General features: G+C 45.3%; 1 protein-coding gene across 4 annotated transcripts in view; it reads left to right on the forward strand.

Annotated features, from left to right (window-relative positions):
* The window catches only part of RPH3A (rabphilin 3A), a 338,247-nt gene that overhangs the window by 201,689 nt on the left and 111,181 nt on the right, over positions 1 to 25,377 (forward strand). For 2 of the 4 annotated variants that reach the window (XM_025402464.1, XM_025402468.1), the window contains exons 1-2: positions 19,498 to 19,933; positions 20,064 to 20,184. The gene's annotated coding sequence lies outside the window, so the exon portion shown is untranslated. Of the gene's footprint in view, positions 1 to 19,497; positions 19,934 to 20,063; positions 20,185 to 25,377 lie in introns of those variants that run through there. The other 2 variants (XM_025402467.1, XM_025402465.1) reach the window with 1 other exon arrangement.

Raw genomic sequence — 25,377 nt, forward strand, 5'->3', positions numbered from 1 at the left:
CCTCTTACCCCCTCATCTCCTGCCAGGGCTTGCCATTGGCTTAACCCAGTGGACAAGGAGCCTGAAGATGCAGTCCACATGGACCAACCTCCCTGGGCCCAGTGGACAAGGGCAGAGAGGGGTCTGAAAGATAAACAGAAGATAGCCGGGGCAATGATTACCTCAGGGGACAGTAACGGGGTGGACTTGAGGACTGTACCGTGGAGCAGTTAGGACCATGGCCACCAGAGACAGAGTGCCTGCACTAAAGTCCTGCCTCTTCCACCCCCTAGGTATGTCATCTCTCTCTTTGCCTGTTTTCTCTTCTGGAAAATGGGAATAACAATGGTGCCCACCACACAAGAGTTGTGTGGACATTGAATGTGTTATATCACATGTCAAGTACTTAGAGAAGTGGTTGGTGCATGGTAAGTGCTCAATAATTATTAGTGATTATTATTTATTATTAGTAAATTGTCATTTGGGGCATCATTCTCTTAGGCTTGCACAGAAATTTATTTTTTAATTAATTAATCTATATATTTTTCATAAGCTATTGGGGTACAGGTGGTATTGGGTTACATGAATAAGTTCTTTAGTGGTGATTTGTGAGATTTTGGTTCACCCATCATCCGAGCAGTATGCACTGTACCATATTTGTAGTCTTTTATCCCTCACTCCCTCCCACTCTTCCCCTCAAGTCTCCAAAGTCCACTGTATCATTCTTATACCTTTGTGTCCTCATAGCTTAGCTCCCACATACCAGTGAGAACATATAATGTTTGGTTTTCCATTGCTGAGTTCCTTCACTTACAATAGTAGTCTCCAGTCTTATCCAGGTCACTGCAAATGCTGTTAATTCATTCGTTTTTTATGGCTGCATAGTATTCCATCATATATATTATATATACATGGTCTATATATATACACTACGTATATTTTGTGTGTGTGTGTGTGTGTATATATATATCACAATTTCTTCATCCACTTGTTGATTGATGGGCATTTGGGTTGGTTCCATGATTTTGTGTTGTGAACTGGGCTTGCACAGAAATGTAAATGGGAGGAGAAAATGGATAATCCCATCCCTTTTGTTGAAGGATGGGGTTTTGCCAAAGTAAAAGAGAAATAAAACTTAATGACAGTGGACATGGTTCCTTGGTGCAGGAAAGATCCCCCCTCCTTTTCCATTACGGGGCCTGACCCCAGCTTTGAAATTGTGAAGTTTTGATTGCTAATACAAATTGAATTTATTTATTTTTTTCTCACTTTCAGCAATGCCATCTTTTTTAAAAAATAAGTATAGGCTGATGAAACATATTTAAATGGAGAGATTAAATTAGTTTTCATTTGCTACTTTGAAATGTTTTAATCCCCTGGAGAGAATGATTAAAGCTCTTTGCAGAGGGTAGGGCTGTTTTTTTGTTTTTTTGTTTTTTTGTTTTTTTTGAGATGGAGTCTCGCTCTGTCGCCCGGGCTGGAGTGCAGTGGCCGGATCTCAGCTCACTGCAAGCTCCGCCTCCTGGGTTCATGCCATTCTCCTGCCTCAGCCTCCTGAGTAGCTGGGACTACAGGCACCCGCCACCTCGCCTGGCTAGTTTTTTTTTGTATTTTTTAGTAGAGACGGGGTTTCACCATGTTAGCCAGGATGGTCTCGATCTCCTGACCTCATGATCCGCCCGTCTAGGCCTCCCAAAGTGCTGGGATTACAGGCTTGAGCCAGCACACCCGGCCAGGGGTGTATTTTTTTAAGTCGATTTTTATATTCAACATTCCATTTTTGCATTTCCTGGTGTTGGCGGATAAAATGATTTCATTGCCCGCCTCACCAATGGACCACAGTGAGAGGTCGGGGTGGGAGTAGGACTGAAGCTGCTGCTGGGAAGGAAAAATCAAATAACAAGAATGCTTTGTAAAGACAGGCAGTAGGGGCCAGACATGGTGGCTCACACCTGTAATCCCAGCACTTTGGGAGGCCGAGGCAGGCGGGTCACCTGAGGTCAGGAGTTTGAGACCAGCCTGGCCAACATGGTGGCACCCTGTCTCTACTAAAAATATAAAAACTAGCTGGGCATAGAGGCTCATGCCTGTAATCCCAGCTACTACTCAGGAGGCTGAGGCAGGACAATCACTTGAGCCTGGGAGGCGGAGGTTGCAGTGAGCCGAGATTACGCCACTACACTCCAGCCTGGGCAAAAGGAAAAAAAAAGAGAAAGAAAAAGGTAGTAGGAAGTAAAGGACGCCAAGAAACAAGAAGATGGACATAGCATGTCCTGACAAAGGAACAAGCCACGCTGTCCAATAATAATAAATATACACACAGATATATAGAGAGGTATATCTGTATATGCATATGTATAGAGATAGATAGATATTTTGGATTAAAATTTTTAAAATAAGAACAAATAGTTGGAACGAATGGGGAATTCTCTCAGGCATCAGAGAGAAGTTCCCAGATTGTCACTGACACATAATGTATTATGCTGATTAAATGTAACTAAAATATTTATGGAAAGAGAACATTAAACCTTATCCAGCTGCCACTGTCCTGGATATGGATGAGAGCACTGGGTTGAGAGTCTGGAGAACTGGGTTCTCTGGAGCTTCCTCTCCCTGGTTTGTGACTCTCTCAAGACACCAAGTTTCTTAGCCTCACATCCTCATTATAATAGCTCCACTTGTTACTTTGAAAGATTTGGGTTGGTGAGAATGAAAATCCTTTGTAGGCAGCCTTAAAAAGGAACGAGTTTGTATCCTTTGCAGGTACATGGATGAAGCTGGAAGTCGTTATCCTCAGCAAACTAACGCAGGAACAGAAAACCAAACACCACGTGTTCTCACTTATAAGTGGGAGCTGAACAAGGACAACACATGGACACAGGGAGGGGAACAACACACCCTGGGGCAGGTCATGGGGTGAGGTACAGGGAAGAGAGCAGTAGGAAAAATAGCCAGTGCATGCTGGGCTTAATACCTAAGTGGTGGGATGATCTGTGCAGCAAACCACCATGGCACATGTTTACATATGTAACAAACCTGCCCAACTTGCACATGTACCCCAGTACTTAAAATAAAATTTTTTTTAAAAAAGAAAATCCTTCAAAGAATATAAAATTATCTATAAGAACATAGCATATGGGAACAACACACAGTGGGGCCTGTTGAGAGGTGGGGTTAAGGGGAGGGAGAGTATTTGGAAGGATGGCTAATGCACGCTGGGCTTAATACCTAGGTGATGGGTTGATCGGTGCAGTAAACCATTATGGCACATGTTTACCTGTGTAACAAAGCTGCACATCCTGCACATGTACCCCAGAACTATAAACAAAAACAAAAAATGAAAAAAAGTTTGGAAAAAAACAAAGGCTATTGAATAAAACAAACATGAATACCAAAAAAAAGGGAACATAACATATGTTTAAGTGTAATAATAAGCAGATGCTAAAGATCCATTCATCAACCAACAATTTGCTGTGCATGTACCATGTGCCAGGCACTGTGTTAGATCCTGGGAATCCAGGGGCGACTACTTTGAGGGATAGAGAAAGCAGTGCTAGATGTGTATGTCAGTAGAGAGAGATTAGAATTCAACTGCTCTACGACTTTTATATTGTCTTGGATGAGGGTGCAGAAATGGATTCATTTTAGATTGAGTCACATAAGCATATTAAAAAATGGAAGGTAACTACTGAGAGAATACGCAAAGAATATAACTTCTAAACTAGCAGTGGGAGAAATAGAAGACAGGAAAGGCAGGGAAGGGAACCATGGACAAAGCAGAGTAAACAGAAAATACAAAATCAGATGACAGAATGAACTTCAAATATAGCAGTAATCATAGATACAAATGGTCTAAACTCACCAGATAAAAGATAAGGATAAAAAATGGGGCAGTGGTGGTAGGGGGAAATCCAGCTATATCTAACACATAAAATACGGAGAAAGGTTGCAATAAAACATGGTCCTTTTCTGGGGGTAGATTATAATTGTGTCAAACATGTCTTTTATCTCTACTTACATTTTCCCCTTTCTCTGGGGACTTTATACTAAAGCAGGGATTATGTTAAATTGACTGAGGAGAAATCAGGGGTGAGGGAGAAATGAAAGGAAAGAGGATTTATTGAGTCAGGTACTGTGCTGGGTGGTTTTTAAAAGGGAAGAAACTGGCATAGGATAGAAATGTACATTCTGGTATAGCTTATGGTCAAATGCCCAGACCGTGGTGTCAGACAGCCCTGGACTTGGTTTCCAAATCATTTAATCATTCATTTACTCATTTAACTAATATTTATTGAATACCTACTATGAGTGAAGAAGTCTACTAAGAAGTCACTTTAATCTCCCTATGACTTAGTTTCCTCATTGTATCAGTTATCTATTACTACAAGAGTGCTGTGTAAGAAACAACTACAAAACCCCCGTAGCATGTAACAATAAACACACTCTTATTGCTCACTAGTCTATGGGTTGGCTGGGCAGTCATGCTGATCTGGGAGGAACTTGGCTAATCTTGCTCAGCTTGATGATGGGTCTGCAATTAGTTGGTGAGTCTCTGGGAACTGGCTGGTCTAAGATGGCCCTGGTTAGGAAGCCTTGGTTCTATCTTATGTGGCTTCTCATCTTCCAGCAGGCTAGCTTGGATTTATTGTCATGGTAGAGGAAGGGATGAGAGAGAGAGAGAGAGAGAGAGAGAGAGAGAGAGAGAGAGAAAGTGCAAGACCTCTTAAAGTCCAGGCTCATAGCATTCTATTGGCCAAAGGAAGCACAGGTCAAACTCAATTTAAAGGTTGGAGAAGTTAACTCCATCTCTTGATGGGCAGAGCTACAAAATTACATTGCAATGTGAAGTCACGTTGCAAGGGGCATGGGTACAGAGAAAGGAAGAAGTAAGGCCATTTTTGCAACCAATCTACCACACTCATCTAGTTATGCAGAGATAATATTAGCACCTACTTCTTAGAGTTATTGTGAGAATTCAGTGAGATCATGCATATAAAGCAGTGATTTTGAGTCAGGCTTGCAGGAGGCACTCAGCAAATATTAGCCATTGCTGCTGCTGCTGTTGTGATCATCAATGTTAATGTTATTATTAATTTGGGTCTTCCTCATCCCTGTGCATCTGCTCAATGCAGTTCAGAGGTTCAAATCCCCTAGTAGCTTCTGCTTCTCCGTGCCTGATTGCTTTTTCTCTTATTAAAAGAGCAAGTCGGTTGATGGAAAACTTCCTTGATTTTGTGAATGCAGATGCCACTGTGTGTTAGCATCCTTTGGCCATTAACTGTCAAGGCAGCAAGGCAGCGATCTATTTAAAGAACATGTAGGTGCCTCTGCTTTTTGCCGTCAAAGCTGTGCCAGGGATGGAGATACCTCTGAAGTAGGGGCAGAAGGGTCCTGACATGAGACAGACCCTCTGTTTGCCATCTGCATTTACTCAAGAAAGGGGAATTAATTGCCTAGTGAGGTTTGGTTTCCTTATGTTAATTAATGATGCTAGCAGCTGAACGTGAATAGGATATTGTTTATTTTTACTTCCAAAGGAGAGAGATTGAGCCTTGAGTCAGAAATGAGCGCAGGCTGCAATTCTGCTAAATTCTATAGTCTTGCTCACAATACCGCAGCAGGATGGGTGCTTTTTTGGCTGAGCTAGGAGAAAAGGTATTGCTGGGCCTTGGCTTTGTTGGAGCTCCTGTTTATTGACAAGGAAAGAATCTCCAAAATGCTTTTTGTCATGTAGGATAAACCTCAACAGTGGTGAATTCATAGGCCTGACATCAGCTTCTCTTCCATATGGGAGGCACCAGCATTTACAGAAAGAATTCACATTTGGGGAGAAGAGCATAACAAATTTATTGACAGAAATTCCCACCAATCTTAATTTTTTTAAAAGAAGGGAAACACCTTCTTTTGAGTTCCTTCCCCAAACACAAGAAGAGCCAGAGATGAAATGTGTTAGTGATTCATCAAAAAACAGATTTTAGTTTCCCTTATTTTTAGAAGTAGCTGTCTAGGTATTGGGTTCTGTCAAATGAGAGAGAGATTATATTTGGAAATCCTAATTATGGAGAGGCTTTCTTTAAAAAGCAGCCTAAAGCCAAACTGGCTCCCACTGATGCTTCTTTGGTTGTTTCTTTTTTCTCTTTAATCCTTCTGACACCCTGAAAGTAGTTCACACATAGAATTAAAAGAATCCATTTTGCCCATCCTCAATGTTTACTTGACTTTGTAGTTCCAGAAGCCATAATCTCATTCTCTGGCCATCACTTTGAAGAATAATGTCAGGAAATATATGAATTTAAATTTTTTAGTTGGAACACAATTCGAATAGGCTAAAGCAAAGCAAAACGACACTAACGAAAGGCAGGGGAACGTATTGTCTTACATTATGGAAAAGTATGGGGGCTTCAGGCATGGCTGGATTCAGGTGCTCATATAACGGCATCAGGAATAAGTTTCTTACATTGCTCTCTCTCTTTTGCATAGGCGTCTACTTCAGACTGCAGGATACAAAGAAGCCCCTTGGCAGCCCCAAGCTTACATTGTAGCAGCTTAGCAACCTCAATGAAAACGATATGCCTCTTTCCTAAGAATGCCTGCAAAAGTTTCAGATAGGAATCTCATTGGCTTGCATTGGGCCACATGCCCTTCTTTGCACTAATCATTGTGGCCAGGGGATGAGACAGATGGATTAATTAGGTATGGACATGTGCTAACTCTTGGAGTATAGGGAGGCATCAGCTCCACCCAAACCTCCACCCTAATGGACTGACTGTGGGGAAGGGGTGGTTTACCAGAAGGACAATCAGTAACAGGGAATGCATGCTTACGTGGAAAAGGTAGCAGAAAGTCTTTGGGACAATGTGCTAGTCTGGATCCTCCAGGAAACAGACACCAGGACAGGAATAGATGTGCTAGGATTTAATTAAGGGAAAGGCTGACGGGAGAAAATAGGGAGGCAGCCAGAGAAGGCATAAGGAGCCACTGGACCCCCAAATGAAGGGGAGAGGGAAAGAAGGCTGGGAGCAAGTGTCCTAGACTCTCATGTGGCCTAAAGGCACTTCAGCAAGGCGTCGAGGAGTCTCCAGCCAAAGTCTCTGTCAGAGGAGTCCTATGTCTCCCAGAGACAGGCCGGTTTTAGTATCCCTGCAGTATTCTGTTATTGACTGGGAGCTGCCCATGGGAAGCATGGCCTCATTCACACTGATGGATTTGAGAGTGCAGCAGCTGGGGCCTTCAGCCAATTAAGCTTCCTGTAGCTGCAGGTCTGCGAGGTACTTTCTCATGGCCACTATATAATAACTCATATTCATACAGTATCATATAGATTAAAAGGTGATTTTATAGCTGTTGGCTTAGTTTGATAATGTGATCATCACCCCATTCCATTGTATAGATGGAGAAGGTGAGGCAGGGCTGATTATGATTTATTCTAGGGGGCTTCGCTAGTTAGTGAGGAAGTGGACTCACACCCTGACCACCATCTCCATACCCATCACACCTCCACTGTACGGGAGGTTGAATAATGTCCCCCTAAAATCCATGTCTACCCAGAACCTCAGAATGTGACCTTGTTTAGAAATGGAGTCCTTGCAGATATAAACACTCAGGTTAAGATGAGGTCGTACTGGATTAGGGTGAGCCCTAAATCCAAACGATTGACGTCGTCATACAAAGAGAGAAATGGACACAGACATAAAAGAGACAGAGGGAAGAAGCCCATGGGGTGGTGGTGACGGAGATTGGAGTGAAGCAGCCACAAGCCAAGGAACTCTAAGAACTGTCGGCCACTGCCAGAAGCTGGGAGAGAGGCCTGGAACAGATTCATCCCCAGAGTCTTCAGAGTGAACATGGCCCTGCTGAGGTCTTCAGTGAAATTGGCAAACTTTTCCTTCAGTATCTCTTTCTGTATTCCTTGTCTGTTCTTCCTTTTCTCCCCTTTATGTAACCAGCACTCTCATAATGCCTCTCTTTTGGGGGCTCATGTTGGCTTCAAGCTTCATCTTTTTAAAAAAAATTTATTGATTGAAGGGGTACATGGGCAGGTTTGTTACATGGATGTATTGCATTATGGTTAGGTTTGGGCTTCTAGTGTAACCATCACCCAAATAGTGAAAAATATACCCCATGGGTAATTTTTCAATCCTCACCCCTCCCACTCTCCCTGCTTTTGGAGTCCCCAGTGCCTGTTCTTTCCCTCTGTAGGCCTCATTTTTGTGAAAACATCTCGTGTCCCCTAGGTTTTCTCTTCTCCCTTCAAAACTTACCTATCCTGTGTCCATTCTCTCAAATCTCTTTCCCCTGTTAAGGATAAGGGGATAAATGTAATCTTGCAAATTAGAAAGGAGTATTTCTTCCAGATAACACTGGCATTTTCATGATGATTTTTATTGCCTTCAGATTCAGCAGGCATTTGTTGAACACGTGCTATTTGCTGAGCTCCACATGGGCCCTTTCCTGTGTTTTAATCCTGTTTTATCCTTACAAACATCTAGGCAGTAGACACTCTTCTTCCATTTTACCTATGAAGGTGGAGTGTCTCAGAACCTCTGCTTCCTTTCCCTGCAGCTCTCTATGGGGGTGTCAGGATGGCCAACAAGGAGACACAATTTTGTGTTTTGATACCCTGCAAGACTGAGTTAAGAATGACTTGAAACTTATTAAATTATCCTCTGGTAGCCGGGCATGGTGGCTCAAGCTGTAATCCCAGCACTTTGGGAGGCTGAGGTGGGCGGATCACCTGAGGTCAAGAGTTTGAGACCAGCCTGGCCAACATGGTGAAACCCTGTCTCTACTAGTACTATAAAAAAAAAAACAGAAACAAACAAACAAACAAAAACAATTAGCGAGGCCTGGTGGCGCATGCCTATAGTCCCGGCTACTGGGGAGGCTGAGGCAGGAGAATCGCTTGAGCCCAGGATGGGGAGGTTGTAGTGAGCCAAGATCACTACACTCCAGCCTGGGTGACAGAGTAAGACTCCATCTCAAAGGGAAGCAAACAAAAACCATATCCTCTGTAACTTACCTGGTTCCCTTGAAAAACCAACAGGCATTTCCAAGTGCAGCCAGACTTGTGTCCCTTGGGATTTTCTCTCTGTTCATTTACTCTGCTGGAAAGGGCTAGCGAGTGGTTCTTGGGTTTGTCGTGTGATTAAATAGGAATGGTCCATGTGGCTGCGACTTTAGAACCATCGACTCTGGGCATGAGACTTGCAGCTGATCTCCTCCCTGCAACCATTGCTTCCCATTTTTTTCTCCAAGCCTCCTCTTCTGTGTGGCTCAGGACTATGAGAGAGCCCTTGGGTGAATGGGGGCCCTGAATTTCTCTCTGTTCAGTTTCTTTGTAGTTTCCTGGGTGTGGTCATGTTGGTGGAGGATCAGTGAGCTATTGGCGTTGGCCCAGAGGAAGAACCTCTCACCCAGGAAATAATTGACTTGTAAAATGGTGCCGTTTTCATCCATTCATTTATCCACTCAATCATTCGTTCATTCATCAGCTATTTATTTGGTATTTATTCTGTGCCAGGCCATCATGTTAGATACACAAGACAGACATGGTTTCTGTCCTCAAGGAACAGCTATAGCCAGCAATTCTGGCGTTGATCTGGGATGATGATCTACTCCAGGTCTTCGTATTCAAAGAGGGAAGCATCTAGAAAACATGGAGCTTCTTGCAGAATCCTTTAGTGACTGACATATTCCATTGCCAATAACTAAATATGCAGTTCAGGGTGGTCAGATGTCTCTCCCACTTCCCCACACTGGGGGTCATGACGGAAGGAGACAGGCTATTATGGAAGCTGAATTATGTGCAATGGGGGCAGAGAAGAGGAGGATCCAACCATATTGGGAGCAGTTCGGGATGGGTCCTGGGGAGAGTGGACAGATACTCTGTTCCTGTCCCGTGTAGGCCCTTCAGTGTTTATTCAATGCAACACAATGCTTAGGAGCATAGGCTCTGACATGAGACAAATGTGAGCTAAGCCCCTGCTTGATTACCTGCTAATGCATGAGGCTCAGTCTTCTCATCTGAGAAATGGGGATTAATTTTAGGATCTATTTTCCAGGGTCGCTCTGAGTGTTAAACAATATCCTGAATGTAAAGAACTTAGCTGAAGTCTTGGGAATTTGCTGTTATCATCCTTCATAAACTCTGGGGAGACTACCAGAAATCAGAAAAGAGGAGCTTCAATCTGGACTGGTGTAATCAGGGAGGTCTCCTTGGGGGAGGTGACCTTTTGGTCTCTAAGCTTGGCAAGAATAGGGATGGTATTACTTTTCCGTCTTTCTGTGTTCTTAGTACTAGGCATAAATCAGTCTTCAGCATATGCTTGTTGAGTGAATAGTTGAGTTACTGACCAGGATCTTGAAGGAAGAATAGGAAATGCGTGTGGAAGGGACTTTTAGTCACGCATTCTCTCTTCCCCAGGGACCGTACTTATGAATGGAGTCATATTTTCTATTTCTCCTTATTTTCTTTTTAATAAAGAGATTACAGCTTTTCATGGTTATAACAAGACTATTCTGGTGTGGAGCTGCTTCACTTCCCTTGGTATGGGATATGCCACTATTTATTTAAATGACCCCCTGTTGTCAGACACTTTGCTTGTTTCCAATTTGTCATTATTGTAAGAGGTTCTGTGATGATCATCTCTGCACATACATTGAATTATTTCCTTAGGTTAAATTCCTGGACAGAGTCTCATGGGTCACCTGGTAGGTATGTGTAATGTCTTAAGATTTTGGACACACAGTGTTAGATCACCCTCCAGAGAGGCTGTGCCCGTTTCCCTTGCCACCTGCCCGTCAGCTCATCTGCTTGCTAATCTGCTGCCTGAGATGGGCTCTCACCATTTCTGCAGCACTTGTCACTGCCTTCCCTGCTTGGCCAAGTGGGAATCGCGGGGTGAGCTCGTCTCTCTGTTCTTCAAGCCTGCTGGATATCTGTTGTGTCACGTTAGGATTACGTAAGTGTGAGGCTGAGAAATCTCCTTGGAGGAGAGAAACTCCCCAGATGTTGGAGTCAGCGCTGGATTAGGGAAGAAGAGGTGCTCAGGGCATTGAGAGACTGGTTACGTTGCATCCCCCCAAACCCCTACCCCACTTCCCTGGTCTCCTGTGGAGTTAACCTTGTCCAATCTCTTCCTACCTCACTTGCATAATAGAAAGAAACATTCTCTATGCTCTGTGTCCCACATCCCTTTTAAAACTCTTGCCACACTTGTCACACTCCTGTCACATTATTCTGTATCTCCGTTGGCCGGTAGCTTGGAAGGGTGGAGTCTTAATCATTTTGGTATCTCCAGCATCTGACATAGAATAACAATAAAAAAATGAATAAAGTGAAGGTAATAATAATAGTAGTAGCTAATGTGTTGGGCACCTACTATGTGCCAAACCCTTTGTATATTTTATCTCATTGAATAATCCCAAGAAACCAATGTTGTACATATTGTTATTAGTATCCTCATTTTACAGACAATGAGGCTAAGGCACGGAGAGGTAAAGTGACTTGCCCAAGCTCACACAACCGGCGAGTGGAAAAGGTGGGACTCGAAGCCAGCGCCCTCTGAATTATTCTGCTAGGCGCTTGGTGAGTGTCTTAGCCACTAAGTGGGAAGCCAGCTTTTCCTCTGCTCCCTCCTTAATACTAGCTTATTTCTAGGAGATTTGACAGTTATATATCCCCCACAGAGATGAGAAATCTGGTTTACTCATTTCCAGGGAAAAGCAAACTAGGGTCTCGAGAGGATCTTCTTGGAGGAGTGCTTTGAAAGACCTCCCTGGAAATAGATCTCTCTCTGACTTCCCCATCTCCAATCACACTGCCTGGGGTCACTCCTTTATGAATTCATTCATTTCCCATCAGAGCGTAAAGCTCCTTTCGAAAATGTAGATTCAATAAAGCTGGGGTGGGGGTGGGTAGAAAATGTGGAATCTTCCAGCAAATATCAGGCCCCTTCAACCTTAATACCTTAGTGGGCATAAAGGCATCTGAACTTTCTCCTCAAGCTGCTATTCCTTACTGTTCTTTTCACTTGTTCGAATTCAGGCCAGCTCAGGTCCAACCTCACCCCCAGGCAGGTTTTCCAGCCTCTCCCATCTTATTCAGCCTTCTCCCTGCAGCAGCCACTCCAGTATTGCTCTTCTGAGGTGATGATCTAGCCCAGGTCCCCCTAAAATTGTTCAAAGACAGCAGCATTTTGAAGATAAGGGGCTCTTTGCAGAATCCCGTGAACTATGGTCGTATCTCATTTATGGTAACTAAACATGCAATCTGGGGTGGTCAGATACCAGTAAGTTTTATGAGATTCCAGGAAAACAAAAGTTGCAAGCATCAACAGTTCTAAGAATAATTCGTTTATTCAATATTGACCAAGCATCAGATTTGTTCTGGCCCTTGATAACTCAGAAATACACAAGATCGGGCTGTGTTCTTGGAATGTTCAGTCTGGTGGGGGAGCCAGTTATATGTAGGGTGGACACAAGGAGAAGGTGAGGTTTTGTTGCAGGAGTTCAGATGAGGAAAATGCAGTCAGCCTTCAATAAGTGTTTGTTACAGGCTAGAAACAGATTCCGATTCTGGAGAGGACCTGGGAGAGGAAAGGTCCTACGTGCTTACTTTATTCTTTTGGCCTAAGATTGTGTTTTGGTACTTACTGGCTTAATGGGAAGCTGGCCTTAAGAGACACAGCTGTGGCTGGGTGAGGTGGTTCAAGCCTATAATCCCAGCAGCACTTTGGGAGGCCGAGGAGGGCGAATCACCTGAGTTCGGGAGTTTGAGACCAGCTTGACCAACATGGAGAAACCCCATCTCTACTAAAAGTACAAAATTAGCCAGGCACGGTGGTGTATGCCTGTAATCCCAGCTACTTGGGAGGCTGAGGCAGGAGAATCACTTGAACCCGGAAGCGGAGGTTACAGTGAGCCGAGATTGTGCCGTTGAACTCCAGCCTGGGCAACAAGAGCAAAACTCCATCTCAAAAAAAAAAAAAAAAAAAAAAAAAAAAAAAAGATACGGCTGCATGGTGGGGGGCAGAGGGTAGTTAGGCAAATTTAGCATACCCAGAAGAATGATTTCAGGACCGACTGATTTTCAGATTTCAGGGCAGATAATGCTATGGAGGTGATGGAAATGACATTATGTCACTGCTGTAAGTGGGAATATAATAATTTTCTGATGTGCTTTAAAGTAAAAATGTAACATCTAAACATTGAAAAAATAAACATCCTTAGACCACCTAACTTCACCTTTTGGATCTCAGCACAGCATGTATCGCTCTTTGGAAGACACCTCTCTTCCATAATAAGTAATAATCACAATGGCAATGATAATGAATAAAGATGACAGACATGGGGCTGCCTATGTGCTGGGCTCTACTCTAAGTGCTTTAACATATATTAGCTAATGTGATCCTAACAACCACCATATGAGGAAGGGCTATCATTTGCTTTGCAGATAGAGAAACTGAGGCAAAGAGAAGTTTAGTAACTTTCTCAAGGTCACACAGTTTGCATGTAGCAGAGTCAGATTTGAACACTGGCAGCCTAGCTCTAGAACCTGGCCTCTTAACCATTTCATTATGCCATCTCTGCTGTTGCTGTCCTTTTCCCCTTACTTATGGTCATTTTCGGCTGGACATTTTAACTACATTCCTTGAGGATAGGAGTCTGGATAAGCACGCAGCACATAGTAGACACTTAGTAAATGGTAGCTGCTATTCATCATTTAGAGTATATGAAACTCATTCCTATTCATTAGCTCAGTGCAACATCCTGGCTGCTTCAGGAGATGGGTGGGGAAGGTATTGTGGTCCTATTTTACAGTTGAGGAGACTGAGGTTCGGAGCATGCCAGTGACATGCCAAGGTCCCAAACTGGGAAGTAGGGGAGCTGAAATCAAACTCCGAATATCGGAGAAGGCAAGTCCAAGTTCCCTTCCCCTGGCAGAGCCTTGCCTGATAACGCGGAATTGACTGATTAATAAATAAGACTTGTTGACTTGTCTCGAAAGCTTGCTTCGCCAAGTCCTACTGTGTCTTTTCCTAAGGAGGTTAGTGGGCTTCCCTGCATTTCCCGTTTTCCTTGTGGGAAGGGATTTGTCAGTGCACACAGGCCAATCTCAGGGACCCAGCAATCCTTTCTCTCTCTTTCTGTCTCATGTTCTTTCTCTCTTTTTCTTGCACACCAATCTCTTTGTTTCATTTACTTGTTCTATCTTTGACTGATTCCCTGTGATGAGTTGTGCTCCTGGAAAGCTGCCCTGTGACATTTCTTCCCTTTTGTGTCCCTGACAGTAGCATTTCCCTGGAGGCTCTTAAAGGAGAAGGAGGAGGGAGTGAAGAAGGCATGGATGCCCTAGCAGTGTCATCCAGCAACAAAGCCCAGTGTTCAGGCTAAAGCTTTGAGCATGTGTCCTTTCTCTTGTAGGGCACGCACACGGTATTGTTCAGAACAGGTTGCAGTATGATTGAAGCATTGGGTTCTTTGTCTCAGCGGGAGCTCAGTCGTGACTCCTAAAGCTGATTTGCTCTGGGCTTCTTAATGTAGGGTCCCCTGGCAGACTTGCTATATTGGTTTCCTATGCTGCTGTAACAAGTAACCGCAAACTTTGTGGCTGATGACAACACAGATTAATTATCTTACAGTCCTGGAGGTCAGAATTCCTCAAACCAAGGTGTCAGCCGTGGGGTTGTGTTCATTCTGGAGGCTCTCGAGGAAACTCTTTTCCTCACCTTTTCCATTTTCTAGAGCCTGCCCGCATTACTTACCTGGTAGCTTCTCCCACCATCTTCAAGACCAGTTACAAAGCATCTTCATACCTCTCCCTACCTCTCTTTCTCTCTCTCCCCTTCTCTCTTTTTCTCTCTCCCCCTATACTTCCATCAACACCTTTCCTCTCCGACTCTGGCCCTCTGACCTCCCTCCTGTAGGGACCCTTGTGATTACATTGGATTCACCCAAATAACCCAGGATGATCTCCCCACCTCAAGATCCTCAACTTAATCACTCCTGCAAAGTCCCATTTGCCACTTAAGGTAATCTATTAACACCTTTTGGGGATGAAAATGTGGAAATCTTTTGGGGCCATTATTTTGCCTACCACACTTGCTAAGTGAAATGGGAGCATTCTCTTTTTCTGGGCTATCTCAGTGCTCATTTCCTTGGGAGACAGAAAAGCTCAGAAGATCTTGAGATAAACTGTTCAGATTCACACCCCATTCTCCCCCTCTTCCTAGCTGTGTTATCTTGGGCAAGTCACTTGAGCTCTCCATGTCTGATTTCCTCATCTTGAAAATGGGTAAATAGCGCAATACAACCTCCTTTCACTGTTGTCAGTCATGAATAGTGCTGGGGAGATAAAGCATGGCACCTGCTAAATAGTAAGTGCATGCCCCCTGCAAAAGGAGAGATGATTAGGAATTAGGAATGCCAGGTAGCATAATGATCATAAATTCACAGGGTCTTGGTTCAAATTCCAGTCTCACCACTTATGAACTCAATGGCCTCAGGCTAGTTGTTTTAGGAGTCTCAGTTTCATAAAACAGAAATGAAACCATTATCATCCTGAAACAGGATTTTTGGGAGGAGGAGATGATGCTGCTGCACATATACGAATTGTGCAGGAGGTAGTGGGTAGCATTTGTTGCTGTAGCTATTACTACCATCATCATTTACCATCCTCTTTGGGGTGATGGAATGTCTTACCGGGCTGCCTCTGCTCCATAAAACAAGGGTAGAGCAAGGCAGCTCGCTGAATTGGGGCCTGAGGAATCTTCGCAATGTTCTATCGTTGAATGAAGCCTCGAGAGCGTCAGAGCCTGGCTGGGCTCAGCCTTGAGGAGTCTGGGTTTCGAGGTGTCTCCCTGCTGCAGTGCTACAGGCTGGTGGAGCTTACAGCAGCAGCTGGTTCTTTGAACAAAGGGCTCTCCAGAAGCACCGGGGACAGAAAAGGGGTTTGGCAGTGGTGACCAGGGAGGTGGGCAGGGTGGGGCAAGGTCCCCTGACAAGGCAAGGCTAGTTCCTAGATGGCATGCTCACCAGAGAGGGTGCAGAGTTCCGGTTTCAACCATATTATTATTTTTTAATTTTGCTGCAAAGTCCTTGTTTCAATGAAGGCTTGGGCAGATGCCCAGTATGCAAAGCAGTTAAAAGCACCACTAACTGTTCTAGTTGAAACCAGAGTAGAGGGTCAGTTGAGGCCTCTTTTCATTTCCACAGGGTCTCTAGGGGGGCTGGTTTAGGAAAAACTGGCAGGGTCATGAAAACACAGACTTTGGAGTCAGACAGAACTGAGATTTGCATCACTGCCTCTGCTGCTCCCTGGTTGTGTGAGCTTGGGGGCTTCACATCATCTGCCTGAACCTTCGTCTTCTTGTCTGCAAATGGGGCAATAACAGCACCCACTTCAGGTCGTTGTGAAGTGTGGGGATAATCACTGTAAAGTGCTTAGTACAATGCCTGACGCATGCAGGTGTCTAGGTATGCAGCAGCTGGTAGCTATTGGCATTCCCTAAGGGAGAGCTGAATTCATGAGAGGCCCTCCCAGAATACATGCCTAATGGCCAGAGAAGCTGTGAGAAATTCTTTGGGATTGGAAGCCAAGAGGCCTGGGAACTATTTGGGTTCTGATTCCACCACCAGATCCTAGATGACTTTCATTTCTCCTTGGGCTTCTTGAATCACTCTTCAAATGTTTATTGAGGCGGCCAGGTGTGGTGGCTCATACCTGTAATCCCAGCACTTTGGGAGGTCGACGTGGGTGGGTCACTTGAGGTCAGGAGTTCGAGACCAGCCTGACCAACATGGCGAAACCCTGTCTCTACTAAAAATACAAAAATTAGCCAGGCGTGGGGTGCATGCTTGTAGTCCCAGTTATTTGGGTGGTTGAGGCATGAGAACCTCTTGAACCCAGGAGGTGGAGGTTGCAGTGAGCCGAGATCTCACCATTGCACTCCAGCCTGTGTGACAGAGCGAGACTCTCTCTCAAATAAAACAAATGAAATTGTCTATTGAGGGTTTCATATGTGCCTTTCACTACCCTAGGCAATAGACCACAGGTCCTGGCATCTGAAAGTCTTACATTCTATACTCAACTCTGCTACTTCCTAGCTCTTTGACTATGGACAAGTCACTTCTCCTCTCTGGTCCCCAGTTTCTCCATCTGTAAAGTGAGGACACTGAATTTATTACACAGGATCATCCCAGAAGATATTCAATGAAATTTTCCCCTCAAACTTGTAGAATGCATTTGAAATGGACTGTGAGAGAGACATCCTGGAGCATGTTCTTTGGAATCATACAACCCTGAGTTTGAATGCAATGTCTATAACTTACTGTGAAGCCTTGGGCAAAGAATTTTATCTCTTGATTCTAAGTTTTCTCATTTGCAAGATGGGAATAATACTAGTGCCCTGAAAGGGTCATGGTGAGGACTTCGGAAGATGATACATGTAAAGTTCCTAGCAGAAGGGCTGGCACACAGTAGGTTTTCAATAGCTGCCATAATTGTCACCACCACCACCACCATAGTCATCACCATCAACATCATCAGCATAATCATTTTCAATCAACACCATCACTATAATCATCACCATGATTACCGTCATGATGACAATTACTACCACCACCCCCACCACCACCACCACCATCATCATCATCATTATCACCATCTATAAAATGAAGCTCTAGGCCAGATGCAGTGGTTCACACCTGTAATCCCAGTACTTTGGGATGCTGAGGCAGGAGGATCATTTGAGGCCAGGAGTTCAAGACCATCCAGGGCAATATAGTGAGAACCATCTCTGCAAAAAATAAAAAAATAATAATTAGCAGGGTATGTTCATGTGCACCTTTAGTCCTAGCTACTGGAGAGGCTGGGGTGGGAAGATCACTTGAGCCCATGAGTTCAAGGTTTCAGTGAGCTATGATTGCACCACTGCACTACAGCTTGGGTGACAAAGTGAGACATTATCTTTTTTTTTTTTTTTTTTTTTGAGATGGAATTTCACTCTTGTTGCCCAGGCTGGAGTGCAATGGTGCAACCTCGGCTCACTGCAGCCTCCACCTCCTAGGTTCACGTGATTCTCCTGCCTCCACCTCCCGAGTAGCTGGGATTACAGGTGCACCCTACCATGCCTGGCTGTTTTTTTGTATTTTTAGTAGAGATGGGGTTTCATCACATTGGCTAGGCTGATCTCGAACTCCTGACCTTAGGTGATCCACCTACCTTGGCCTCCCAAAGTGCTGGGATTACAAGCGTGAGCCACTGCACCTGGCAGAGACACTGTCTTGAAAAAAATGTTTTTAAAATGAAGCTCTAAATGTTTTCATTTTAACTCCGTGTCTCATGGGGAGAAGTAAGTGACAAATGTGGTAGTTAACCCTGGGCCATCTGGATGGGAAGCTTTAGATGTGAGTCTCCAATAGAGAGAGTTCTCCTTCACTTTGCAGAGAAGTTCTAAGCAGATCTTGTTCTGTTTGATATTTCCTGGCCTTTTTCCAACATGAGCCCTTTCCCAAAGTTAGCAGGAATAGGACCCTTGAGTGCTGGAGCACTGGGAGCCATGGGAATCCATTCCTCTTTACATATTTCCCCTTTTGATACTTTTATTTCATTGTCCGTATAGCGATTTCATTTCAGAAAGCCAGTCTGGATCTTTCAGGGAAGGGTCTTTGGCCAAGGCTCAATGGTCTGATTTAGACTTAAAATTTCCCTTCATTCCACTCAAACCACATGCTGAAGGGTGAGGCTGGCCCATGCCATCCTAGGTGGGCTGTCAATTCCTTTATTGCTCTGTCCAAACATTTGTGTTGTAGGACAGGTTATGGATCATGAAATCATGGTGGTTCACAGCTTGAGTATTCTTATTGTTGCATTTTAACCTCTTGCTTCCTATCTTTAGGAAAAATGAGGTCATTATACTATCATTTTTACAGATGGGACTTGGAAACATTAAATGACTTTTCTAGGGTTGTAAGGGGGCTGTATCTGGCTTCCAGAAGACTGTCAAGTGCTTATTCAACTAAGCCATCCTGCCCCTTAGAAATTTCCGTTTCTTACGCCTCAGCTTTTCTGCCCCGAATTCTGAGAAACTCCAGGTACAGGTCAGAAATCTGCAGCAATGGGGGTGAGGACAGGTCAGCTGGGCAAAATTTTGAGGGGAAAAACCACTTAGGGAGCCCCGCACACTGGGGCCAAACTCTTGTCTGAGCAGAGAGAAGCAATGCAGGACTGGGGGCGTGTGGGAGACAGGGGCTGCGAAGTTATAGCTCCTTTGCTCCGAGAATGAGCGACGGTATTAGAACAAGTGTGTGGTAGGTAAGCTGTCACCGACTAGACTGTGTGATGTCGAGAAGTCCCGTCCCCCACCCCTCCGGACTCCCCCTTCTCTGCTCTAACCATCCAATTACTTAACTTCTCTGCCTAGGGGTTCGCTTCCCGCCCATCTCCTCCTCCACCGCATCTTAGCGCTGTCCGTGGTGCTGACCGCCAATCCCCTGGTTGCCGTTTCGACCAGCTGGGATCTCTGGTGCGCCCAACCTCCCCTCCCGGCCTCCCACCTTTCTTTCTCCAGGCACCGCACACATAAATCACGGGTGGGAGGCAGGCTTGGTTCCCGCTCGGTTCCCCCTGCACTGGGAAGCTGCCGCCCCGCTTCCCTTGCTCACACAGGGCTTTGCAGTAGTGGTGGCAGCCGCGGCAGAAACCGGCTCTGGGGAAGCAATTGATTCGTCTACTGCCAGCAGCCCGGAGTTGCCTACGCGGACTGGAAAGGAAGGCAGAAGGGAAAGAGAGAAAGAGAGAGCAAGCGAGAGAGAGAGAGAGAGAGAGAGAGAGAGAGAGAGAGAGACGTACAGAGCGAAAACCTTCATCCATGTGGAGGACAGTCTGAGGGAGCCACTATCCCTTGTCCACTGACTCACTGGCTGGTCCGAGTTTTCTCCGCTTCTGGCAGTGGTATTTCTTTTTGTCTTGGTCCTGCATGATTTAGGGGTAGTTGATGTGTCTGTGTGTCTGCGTGTGTGCACTGGTGCTTTGATTTTATTTTGGGAAGAGTAGGAGACTCAAATGAACAATTTTCTTTCAGGCACCTCCGCTGAGCTTTTGAACCAAGTCATTGGGACTTAGCGTCTTCCTACCCGGCAGGGAAGGGAGGAGTTGGCAAGAATTTGGTTCACCCTTTCCCCCTGCAATCCTCCCGCGTCGCGGTAAGTGATATTCTCCTTGGTTGTGCAGATGGGCTAGGGGTATTAGAATCCCAATTGTGATGTGTGTGCATGAGCTGGTGGGGTAAAGGGTAGTTGGGAGGAGAAGGGTATCGAGGAACGACTATGCTTATTTGCCTACATTCTGCAGTGTTTTATCACCTAAGCGGCATCCCAAAGCCAAATGAGATTTGGGCTTAGTGCCCAGGGAGGGGGTAAAATGTGCTCATGTTGTAGGCAATGCGATCAAGATTGTGGCTTCTGCCCAGTTTGCCCTCTCCTTTGCAGCAGAACCTGGTGAAAGTAGCCGGCAGTTCTCTGAAAGAGTTAACCCTTTGTGGGGGTGGCTAGTCTGGCATGGAGGAACTCTGGGTATTCTGACTTAGCAAGTGAGTGCTTATCCCTGGAGGGGAGGGGGTCACCTGAGACTGGAAGGGTAACTCTTGCCTGAGCACACTGGGTAAAATTTGCACAGGACAGAGCTTAGATTGTACCCAATTCCAGGAAGAGCTGAATAATTTAATTGTGATGGTTTTTGCGAGGTTGGCTGTTCCTGCTTTCCTGAGATGGGAGACGTGGGAGTCAGGAAAGGGCCACACTCTGCTTAGGATGAGTGGTCAGACTGGCCAGAAGGGAGCAGCCACTGCCTGCAGAGGAGATGATGTTTTATTTTCACAGGTGGCGTAACCTGTAAGTGATTGTATGGGGAAGCATCCTGGCACTAGCTTGGGAGATTCTATCCTTGAGTTCGTCTCACAAGGAAGGAGGGGAAAAAAGCTTGTTCAAATTCTGGGGAAAGATTCCAGGTTCCAGCTTCAGTTTTGTTCCAGGGTAGACCATCCCCCTGCACTAGTTTCTTTTTCCAAGATCCTGATGGGGAAAGGCTGCACCAACCTGTTAGTGAGTGGGAAGTGGAAGTACCTTGAAACTGAATCCAAAAGCTCACATTTAATTTTGAAATGCCTTTGATGCTAATCTGTGACCCATCAAAAGGGGATTTCACCTTGCTTTCTGCTTTGATTACATCTACTTTTCTGGAAATGAATGCCCTTATTTTTAGCATCTTTGCTATTATCTCAGGGGCCACCTCAGTGTTCTGCACCCCCAAGGATTTCCTTTTTAGATTCTTGCTTTTGGAGGTGGGAGGAATAAAACAACAGTCAGAGATTGGCAAGCCTGAAATATAAGCAGGGTTCACTCACTCCTTTTTTCTCTAGCCCCATAGCCAAGAAGAGATGCTGAAATCCCAGAGCATGTGCCTGCTCAGGCAGGACATATGAGGCAGAAGGGGAGGGTTGTCCGGTGGTTAGTGCCAAAGATTTGGTACTCAAAATCCTTAACTTCTCTTCCTAGTTTCCCTTGTTGGGTGACCTTGAGGAGGAAGTTGCCTTAGATTCCTCACTGGGAACCCTTGAGTGTGAATAATGAATGTATGGAAATTTTGTTCGAATAAAGAACCACAGATCTGGCTATGGGTGATATTTAAAGTATTGAAATTTGGTACTAATTGATCAGAATGGCTAGGGTCCTGGAATAGGGGATCTTAGGGGAGCCCTGCTGTACTCAGTGTTAATCTTTTAATTTCTAGATTATGGAGAGGTTTGGGGGATCTTAGGGGGCTGTCAAGAGAGCCACGGAGGCCTCAGGGGAGCCTCCCCATTTAATTTTAATATTTTAATATTTTTATTTTATTTTAATGTTTTAATACTTTTAACAACTGGTTTAGTCAATCGGTACACGCCAGCCCAGCTGGGATAGCTAAGACTTGGGTGCCCAGATGTGGACACTTCCCAAATAGCTCTCCACTGCCTCACTTCCTTAGGGTTGGCCAAGATCCAAGAGGCCGCCCTCCCTCCTCCCCCGTCACATTTGAAGTGGTGCATTGTGGTGCACCAGGGAGAGGGAAACAGAAGCTTCTGGAAAGAGCTTTGGACTTGGGTCAGGAAACCTGGGTTCCAGTCCCAGCTGTCTCCCCTTTCTGGGCCTTGGTTTCCCCATCTATGCCATGGGGCAGTCTGTCTGGGTGGCCCTAAGTCCCCTTCCAGTTCTGGAGTTCTCTGACTCTGAGATAGGTATGTGTGTGAGTGTGAGTGACTGCACACGCCCACATTTCTAGGAACGGTTAGCACTGTGCTTGAGAATTTATCCTGTGTCGGGGAGAGGCTCTGTTTGGGGTGAATGGGGATAGGGGAGTCTCTTGTGAGAACTTTGCCAGATTTCTAGAATCCTGAGCTCAGCTGGAAAGGGGTCTGCTTTATTTATGGCCTCAGGGGCACAGAGATGTAGATTTTGCAGCACTTGAAGGCTCCATAGAGACTCTTCTCAGGAGTAGCAGCAAGGACCCCTTGGAGAGCCTCTGCTCTGAAAAGATGCATATACACACAACACACAGCATTGGGGGTTGGTGGATCCTCTGTAATGCCCATGTGAGCAGCCCCCCAAGTTCAGAACCTCTGATTTAGTTTAACCCTTTCCGGGGGGCCAAGAGAAGAAAAACAATTTGCCTAAGACCACACAGTAAGTTATGGCAGCAACATATAAAGCCACCATTATGAAGACCAAGGCATCATCCCCTCACTCCTGGCTCCAGCAGTCCCTACTCCCCCCATCCAGCCTGAGGCACAGAGGAAGGATGTTCAGCAGTGTCTCTCCAGCCCGTGCTGGTAATCAGGAAGCTTAGCCATGGAGATAAATGTGGACATTTCCTTTCTGGTTGACAGGAGAGAGGCAGCAGCCAGAGATTCTGTGATTCCACAGGGGTAGCCTGGAAAGTCAGTTCCCCCAGCTCACTCTGCCTTTCTCCTTCTTACTGCCCTGTACAGACACTGGCTGCTTTGTCTGAAGATGTGCATTCGGTTGGGGTGGCTGCTGTTGGGCTTTCCTTGTAGGATGTGATATGATGCTCTAACTCTTTCCCTCTCTGTGAATGGGTCCTACAGAGTTTATGGCTTTCCAATAAAAACCACCATGACACATGGACCTGTCTTCTGCCCTTCACCCTCATTCAGTGGGGAGCTGATTGTAATTGCAGATAAGTCAGGAATTGAAGTGAAGGCAACGAGAAGAAAACAGTGTGGTTTATTTCTGTTAAGAGCTGTGGCCATAATCTGGGATAAAAATAATTCTGGGACCCAGTCATGGTGGGCTGAAGCTGATGATTTTAAATAATTCAGCTGCCACCCAAGATGGAGAGCCTTGATGTGCTGAGAGAGTGAAGGAGGCACTGCAGAAATAGCCCCCTCCTTTCTGTGCCTCACACCTGTCTGCCTCGTTAACCAGCCATGGGCTACAGTGTGGGCTCTGGGGGCAGTCAGGTCTTATTTCTAATTTTGACTCTGACATTTCCTTGCTGTGTAATTTCAGGCAAGGCCCTCAACCTCTCTGAGCCTCAGTTGCTTCAGTTAGGTTTATTGGGGTAGCATGATATAGGGATTAAGAGGATGGGCTCTGGAAATAAATTTCCTAGGCTTAGATCCTGGTCCTAGCACTTTCTGATTGTGTCACTTCACCTTTCTGGACCTCAATTTCCCCATCTACAAAATGGGAATAAGAATGCAGTTGTGAGAATTTTAAGAGTTCATGATCACTTTATACTGAGCCTGGCAAGGAGTAAATGTCCAACAAATGTTCGTAATGGGGGCGATGTTGGTGATGGTAACAGCAAAATCACCCCTGACCAAAACAAGAGCAGGGTGAGGTAAAGGAAGGTGAGTTCTTTGGGCTAGTTGTGTAGCTGTGTGACTCACAAGAGGGAGGACAAAGCTTGGAGACAGGAGCTGCCAGCTCCTCGTGTTCCCCACTGCAGTTCCCCAGTTGGTGGAGGTCCCCAGAACTCAGTTTCTTCTTCTGTGAAATGAGCATAATGACTCCTTCTCTGGCTTGTGAGGCTCTAAACAACTAACAGGGGAGTCATGAGCCTGGGGGTTAGGCCCCAGAGAAGAGTTCTAGCAGAAGAAGCCCTGTTGACCACTCAGTCTTTTGTTCCTTCAAGTCCCTGGGAGGTTTTTGCTGAATCATCCCAGGCTCTAAGCTCTGAGCAATGTATTTTCTCTAGGAAACCTGAGCCTTCCTTCCCTTCCCTGGGAAATGCTTTTCCTGCTACAGCGCTTCTTTGTAGGAGTCCTCAGGTGCTACAGGGTGAGATCCTTAAGGGCCAAGGCTGTGCTGTCTTCATTTTTTGGTGTCCGGGTCAGCACACAGCAGGTGCTCAGCAATGACTTACTGAGTGAATGAATGAATGAATGAATGAAGCTCAATTGATTTACTAGCAAACATGTCAGTTTGGGGCCTGTGGTCCAGCCAGAGGCCTGCACACAGTAGGTACTCAGTTAGTGTTTGTTGATTATGATGAGTCATTGGTGAAAAGTTTGAAAGGACTTGGCTCCTGTCTCAGATTTGCTACAGGGAAAGGACAGGCCTCTCTCTCTTCCTGCCAGAGCACCCATTGCTATTTATCATGCATTGCACATTTATTGACTACCTACAGTATGCCTGGCACCATGATGGGCATTGGGAATAAAATGGCAATAAAGACACAATCCTGGCTAGGTGGGGTGGTTCATGCCTGTAATCCCAGCCCTTTGGGAGGCCAAGGTGGATGGGTTACTTGAGGTCAGCAGTTCAAGACCAGCCTGGTCAACATGGTAAAACCCGATCTCTACTAAAAATACAAAAATTAGCTGGGTGTGGTGGTGTGTGCCTGTAACCTCAGCTATTTGGGTGGCTGAGGCAGGAGAATAGCTTGAACCTGGGAGATAGATGTTGCCGTGAGTCGAGATCACACCACTGCACTCCAGCCTGGGGCAAGACTCTGTCTCAAAAAAAAAGACACGATCCCTTTTGGGGCTTAGATAAAGTAAGTGCCTACCTACATAATGTGATCTTTTGGCGGGAGGGTGTGGTACAAAGAGGGCTCCCTGAGTCACCTGAAGACATTCAGTTCACTGATACCTGAAATTTCCATCATTCAAATTTTATTCTTTTTCTTAAGGCTCTGCTCTTGGTTAAAGAGCAGGTGCTTTGGAGTAAGTTAATGCATCCAGCCTTATTAGTGATTTACACTTTAATGAGAAACTATAAGAGCCTTTCCTAAAAGTGAAGCAGGCTTGGTTTCTTGGAGCAGGGGGAGGGGGCTGCATTACTAGACTTGCAGGCAAAAGAGGGGCAAAGGACAGAGAAAGGGGGATGTTGCTGGAT

The sequence above is a fragment of the Theropithecus gelada genome, chromosome 11 (genome assembly GCF_003255815.1).
Source record: "Theropithecus gelada isolate Dixy chromosome 11, Tgel_1.0, whole genome shotgun sequence".
Classification (NCBI taxonomy): Eukaryota; Metazoa; Chordata; class Mammalia; order Primates; family Cercopithecidae; genus Theropithecus; species Theropithecus gelada.